Source organism: Phocoena sinus, chromosome X (genome assembly GCF_008692025.1).
Source record: "Phocoena sinus isolate mPhoSin1 chromosome X, mPhoSin1.pri, whole genome shotgun sequence".
Lineage (NCBI taxonomy): Eukaryota > Metazoa > Chordata > Mammalia > Artiodactyla > Phocoenidae > Phocoena > Phocoena sinus.
In genome coordinates, this window is record NC_045784.1 from 101,230,612 (window position 1) to 101,236,611 (window position 6,000).

Below are 6,000 nucleotides of genomic sequence, written 5' to 3' on the forward strand. Positions count from 1 at the left end.
TGGGATCAGTGCCCGGGAGGGTTGCTTACATGGCGGTGCGAGGTGGCCGGCCCCTCCCCAGGCTGGACGCTGCTCTGTGGTCCACTTGAGAGTGAGAGGGAAGCACGCAGCCAGCATCTGAGGAATGCATGAGATAATGCATGAAAAATAGCACAGCACCTGGTACAAAGTAAGTGCTCAAGAAATAGTGGGGGTGGGGGAGGAGGGATAAATTAGGAGATAGGGATTAGCAGAAACACACTACTATGTATAAAATAGATAAACATCAAGGACCTGTTGTATAGCACAGGGAACTGTATTCAATATCTTGTAAAAACCTACAATCGAAAAGAATCTGAGGGGCCTCCCTGGCAGTCCAGTGGTTAAGACTCCATGCTTCCAATGCAGGGGGCACGGGTCCAATCTCTGATCAGGGAGCTAAGATCCCACAAGCTGCGCGGCATGGCCAAAAATAAATAAATAAAAATTTTTTAAAAAGAAAAAAAAAAGAATCTGAAAAAGAATATATATATATATATATATATATATATATATATATATATATAGCTGAATCACTCTGCTGTACACCTGAAACTAACACAGCTTTGTAAAATCAACTATATTTCAATTTAAAAAAAGAAAAGAAATAGCAGGGTTTCTAAAACTACTAGTACAGATACGGACAATGGTGCGAAAAATGGGTTCGAGGAGGAAGGCTGTAAGTCACCAGCCTGCATGACAACCACTGATTCCGGGGACCTCACCCCCAGGGATTCTGATTCTTCCATTGGGGCGGGGCCCAGAGATCTGTACGTTCCGTAAGTTCCCGGGTGATGCTGAGGTACACAGTCCAAACACCCCGCTTTAAGGAGACCCTGCTATAAATCATGTTGGCTACTGGGCCTGGCTGGAACAGAAAAGCTGAAATGGGAGCCATAAGAAATGGATGTGGTGGTGAAGAAAAAGCAACTCGAATGACATCTAGAGAGAAGTGTGGCCGCAAAGGAAGGCATTTTGTTTTTCTAATGAACGTCTCTAAGACTTGAACCTCCAATGAGTCCTAGAGCAGGTGATGGAGAGTTGACACCCCAGCCCTGCTATGAATTAGCTGTGAGGCCTCGGGCACACTGAGTCCTCTCTCTGAGCTGCAGTTTCCTCACCTAAGAAGTAAGGGATTGGGCTGGACTTGGATCTAGGGGTCCTGCTAGCCCAGGCATTCCAGGATCCTATGATTCATCGAGACAATCAAAGTTCCCAGTTCATCCCTAAAGAAGCCAGATTTTGAAGAGACCCCCTATAAGCCTTGCTTGAGTTGGCCATCAGGGGACCAGCCTGTTGATATTTTCAGAAAATGCTCCTACTTTTAGCTTGTTTAGAAACCTAAGCTTTTTCCCATTTAAAAAAAATGCACAGGGTCGCAGGAGATTTGATTTAAAATTCACCATTCATTTTTTCTTCACCTTTGAAAGAAATTTTAAAAAAATTTTTTTTCAGATCAGGAGTTCATCCCTATCAGAGAATTAATATCTCAGAGTTTCCTTCAATTCTGAATAAGCAAACATAGGCCATTTCTACATGAAATAAGGTCTTCAGATCATTGACATTTGGCTTCGGAAACCACAGAAGGAACAAACACTCTTCACAAGTAAAAGTAAAATTATGTCCTTCAAAAACTGAAGATGAAGGTTTAGCGGGGATTTTTTTCCATCTCATTCCCTTAAAGGGCTTCTAAAGACCCCCTCCAAGTATCACAAATGAATAGTGAACTAATCCGGAAACCTCTGTTCATATGTTTTATGCAAACCCAGGAGAGTAGACTTTTCCTGCCTTACCTACTGGGCTCTGCTCAAAATGTGAACAGGCAGATATGCCTGGGTTCCCAGGACCCTTTCTTTTCCCTAACCTCCATGGGGCTCAGAAGAGTCTTGCTCTGACTTACTTTCCTCTCCATTCTTTCAGAACAGTTGGGCTTATGGAAAGGGGAGATTTGGATGCAATAAGGAAGGGGAAGTAACCATGACCCACAGTTTACAGGATGAGCTGGTCCCTGGGCCATGAGGCCCCCGGGATAGGCATAATGACCTTGTCGATGTGAAAATGTAACATGACTTTATCAATCTTTAGTAGAATCTTTTCTGAAATACAGTGCCTACCATTTGTTGCTTTTTTCCTATCCATATCTAGACTTTCCCACGTCTGTATCTCTTCTTTTTCCTTTTTCTTGTTTCCATTCCTCATTTCGAACATGTACTGTATATGCTGTAGTAGATAACTGAATTGTATTGTTATAATGTGTTGTGTTCATAACAAGGAGTAGAGTTCCAAGTGTTCAAATAAGATGTGTACACTGTTTTATTTTTTAAAAATTCAAGCAAGTTGCTTTAACAATATGGGGCCCTTTGTTTATTTTTTCCCATTTAGCCTTGGCCCCAGTAGATGACACCCTTCCCCTCCCTATCAGGCTCTGAGTTCTCTGAGGGCTAGAACATCAAACTAATAAGGATCCCAACAAGCTGTGTGACTTTGGACAAGTCATATAATTTTTTCATACCTCAGTTTCTTTATCCACAAAATGAACCTGTCTGGGGACAGAACTGGGGGGATGGAGGGAGTAGGTGGGATGAAGGAGGTATTGATATCACAGTATCATGTCTTTGTGCAGTGTTCTTGAGTCTCTGATCCAGTAGTTCCTTTGTCACAGAAAGAAATACAGCTCTTGTCAATGACTAGTGGGGCTAAGAGTACCTTCAGCATAGGCTAACTGTGAGGACTCATTCACTTAATAACTGTTTGTTGAGCACCTACTATGTGCTGAGAAGAAATCCGAATAGTGCTCAAAAAAGAGAAGGGCCCGCTCTCACAGACAGTTTGGTGAACTAACTCACATAAAGCTCTTGGCATGAGGCGTAGCACATAGTAAGCTCTCAATACATGGTAGCTACTATCATTGTTACCCTCCCTTCTCCATGGAAGGCTGTCCTTCCCCTGGTGTTAATGACCTATGTCCCCCTATGTCTTCATTGGTTTCCCAAAAACAGGGGATGAGACTCCCTGTGTTATCCACACTCTCTCCAGCAGCCAGCCCTCTGGAGACCAGCAGTGTTGTCAAATGGCTCTGTGCACTGGGGCCTGGGGCCTGGGGCTGTGTGAAGACAAAGCCAACTGCATCCAGCTTGTGTCCTTTGCTCATTAGCTGTCACTGGGTCAAACGGCCACAGATATGGCTTGAGTTTAAATTCCAGATGCCTGGAAAACCCACTGTCCCCAGAAAGCCTCTCTCTGGGCACACAGAGTATGGTGACTTCTCTCAGGGGAACTCCTGAGCCCAGGCGAGGCTGTTCAGGCTTCTCATTTACACTGTATCGTGACTAACTCAGAGCACTGTGCTTTATCCTTCATCCTAGTCCGTCCCTAAACAGTTCAGACTGCTCTTCCGGACAAGGTAGTAGTACAGCAAGGAGAATCCTTTCCCCCTTTCCTCTTCTCAAGAAAGATCTAAACAGTTCTTCCAGGCCACCAGCAGAAAACTCTCATTTTCCTTTTCCCTCTCAGAAGAACAAAGACGGGATTATGAATCATTAGTTCGTTCAAAGTTGTTCTTTTTTTATCAACATTAGGCAGCAAGGGAACTCAAATTTACTAAGGGCAACCTATGTGCCTGTCAGTTACCTGACTGAATCCTTGTGACAACCCTGTGAGGTAGGAGTCATTCTCTCCATTTTACAGATGAGACAACTGAGGCCCAGGAAGGCTCTGGCAGTCACCCATGGCCACACAGCTAGTAAGTAGCATTGTGAGGATTCAAGCCCATGTCTGACTCCAAAGCCCCACGCTCATTTCTCTATATGGTGCCAAATACGTTCAGCAATTGTACGTGTGTATCTCTCAGGCCAGACTATGCCGGGTGGTTGAGCCCTGGGGCAGCGTGGCCTTCGATAGCACACCGTAAGCTGCTGTGAGGTGCCCTCTTCTCTCCTTTTGGGCCAGATGCCTTGCTCCTTCATTAGCAGCCTGGGGGCCAGGCTGGTCCATACGCTGCTCTGGTTTCCCAACCCCAAACGCCGAACTTCCACATATCCTCAAAGTGGTACCTGGGCTCTCCCGCCACATTACTGGCTGGGTGTCAGACAGAGGAGGACCTGACATTGTGAAGAGCTCCTAACTTCTGCTGCTGCTCCAATACAACCTCCCCGATTCAGGCGCTCCCATTCCGAACTTAAGATGGTTCTACCAAGGCAGAACTTTTGCACCATATCTAAACAAAAGCATGCTTGTGTGCAAACTTATAACATAAACCTTATACTTATAGATGGCCTTGTGCTCTTCAAAGAACTTCCACATCCATTTGACCGTCCAGACAATTCTGACATAAACAGAGAAGCGACATTATTATTTTTATTTTTCCCATTTTACAGATAAGAAAACCAAGGCCCCAAAAAGGCATGGGGACACGTCTATGGTAATGCTGTGAGAGCTGAGCGTTAGGGCTCTGCTTCTGAAGTGACCTTTAAATAATACCCCAGGGGAAGACCCATTTGTAAGCCGGGCAGAAGCCCTATTTACATGATGACAATTACTATATTAATCACAAATCTCTGGCAATAATTACTAACATCTCTCAAACGCTTACTGTGCTGGGCACTGCACTACATGCTTCATTTCTCATGCATTATTTCTCAGTGGATACCATAATCCTTCGAGGACTAGGTCCCATTATTACCCCGATTTTACAGCTGAGGAAACTGGGGCTCAGAAGGCTTAGAGGAGCATACACAAGGCAACAAAGCTAGGAAGTGGTAGACAGGGGACCCAAGCCCAGGACTGTCTGATCCCAGAACCACGCTCCACTAGACTATAGCGCCTCTCAAGTTGAGTCCAATATGGAAGCCACTAGCCACATGGGGTTATTTAACTTTAAACTCGTCAAAGTGAAATAAAATTAAAATCTCGGTTCCTCGGTCACATTGGGTGCACCACATTTGCTCAATAGCCACACGTGGCTAGTGGTTATGGCATTGGACAGCACAGATAGAGGACATTTCCATCACCACAGAAACTGCTCTAAACACTTAAGGGTGGTCCTCCTCAGACTTCTACTTTGGTAAAATGTTATTCATTGAAGGCAGGGTTTCTCAATCCTGACACTATTGACATTTGGGGCTGGAGAATTCTTTGTTGTGAGGGCGGTCCTGCGCATTGCGGGACGCTTAGCAGCATCCCTGGCCTCCACCCACTAGGTGCCAGTAGCACACCTTCCCCCTAGTTTTGATGACTGGACAAGTCTTCAGATATTGCCAACCATCCCCTGGGGGAGCCAAATTGCTCCCCACACCTCTGCTAAGAACCTCTGGGTTAAGGTTAGCGTATGTATCTGAAGAATCAAATGGCAAATCTTATCATTACCTTACCTTAGCCTCCTGAAAACAAGCCATTTCACTGACACTCATTTTTTTCTAGTGAATCACAGTCTATACGGTAATTTGCAGTGAATGAGTGGGTTTAAAAGCTATTGAAGATTTCATGAAAGAGTAAGGCCATTTAATGAAGCAGGTTGAGTGTGAAGATGCCAAGAAGGGATCACTACAATGTACTGTACGATTAGTTCCTCCAAGTTGCTCTCCATTAACCATAACTATGAAATTGCCAAGGAAGGATAAGAAATGAATTGGTTTAAAAAGTTAAAGGAATGTCAGCATAGAAAATCAATGAGGAAACCACAGGAGCAATCACATCGCATACCGCATTTTGCCTACTAATTTCCAGAAATAACAAAATATTGTGCTACTTGAGAAACTGGTGAAAGAATCCCCAAAATGCTAAAGAGGGCCCAACAGAATATGGGCTTTCAAGGGATTCAAAAGAAACTAGTGTAAACATTCCCATACAAAGTGCTGAAATTTTGGTTATGGATGAAATAATATACTTTTCCACATTTTTCATACAACAACTGGAACACTCCTTAGAAAGCTGCTAAAGACCAAATGGAATTTGTCAACTGCATCTTCAGAGAAATCTCTGAAA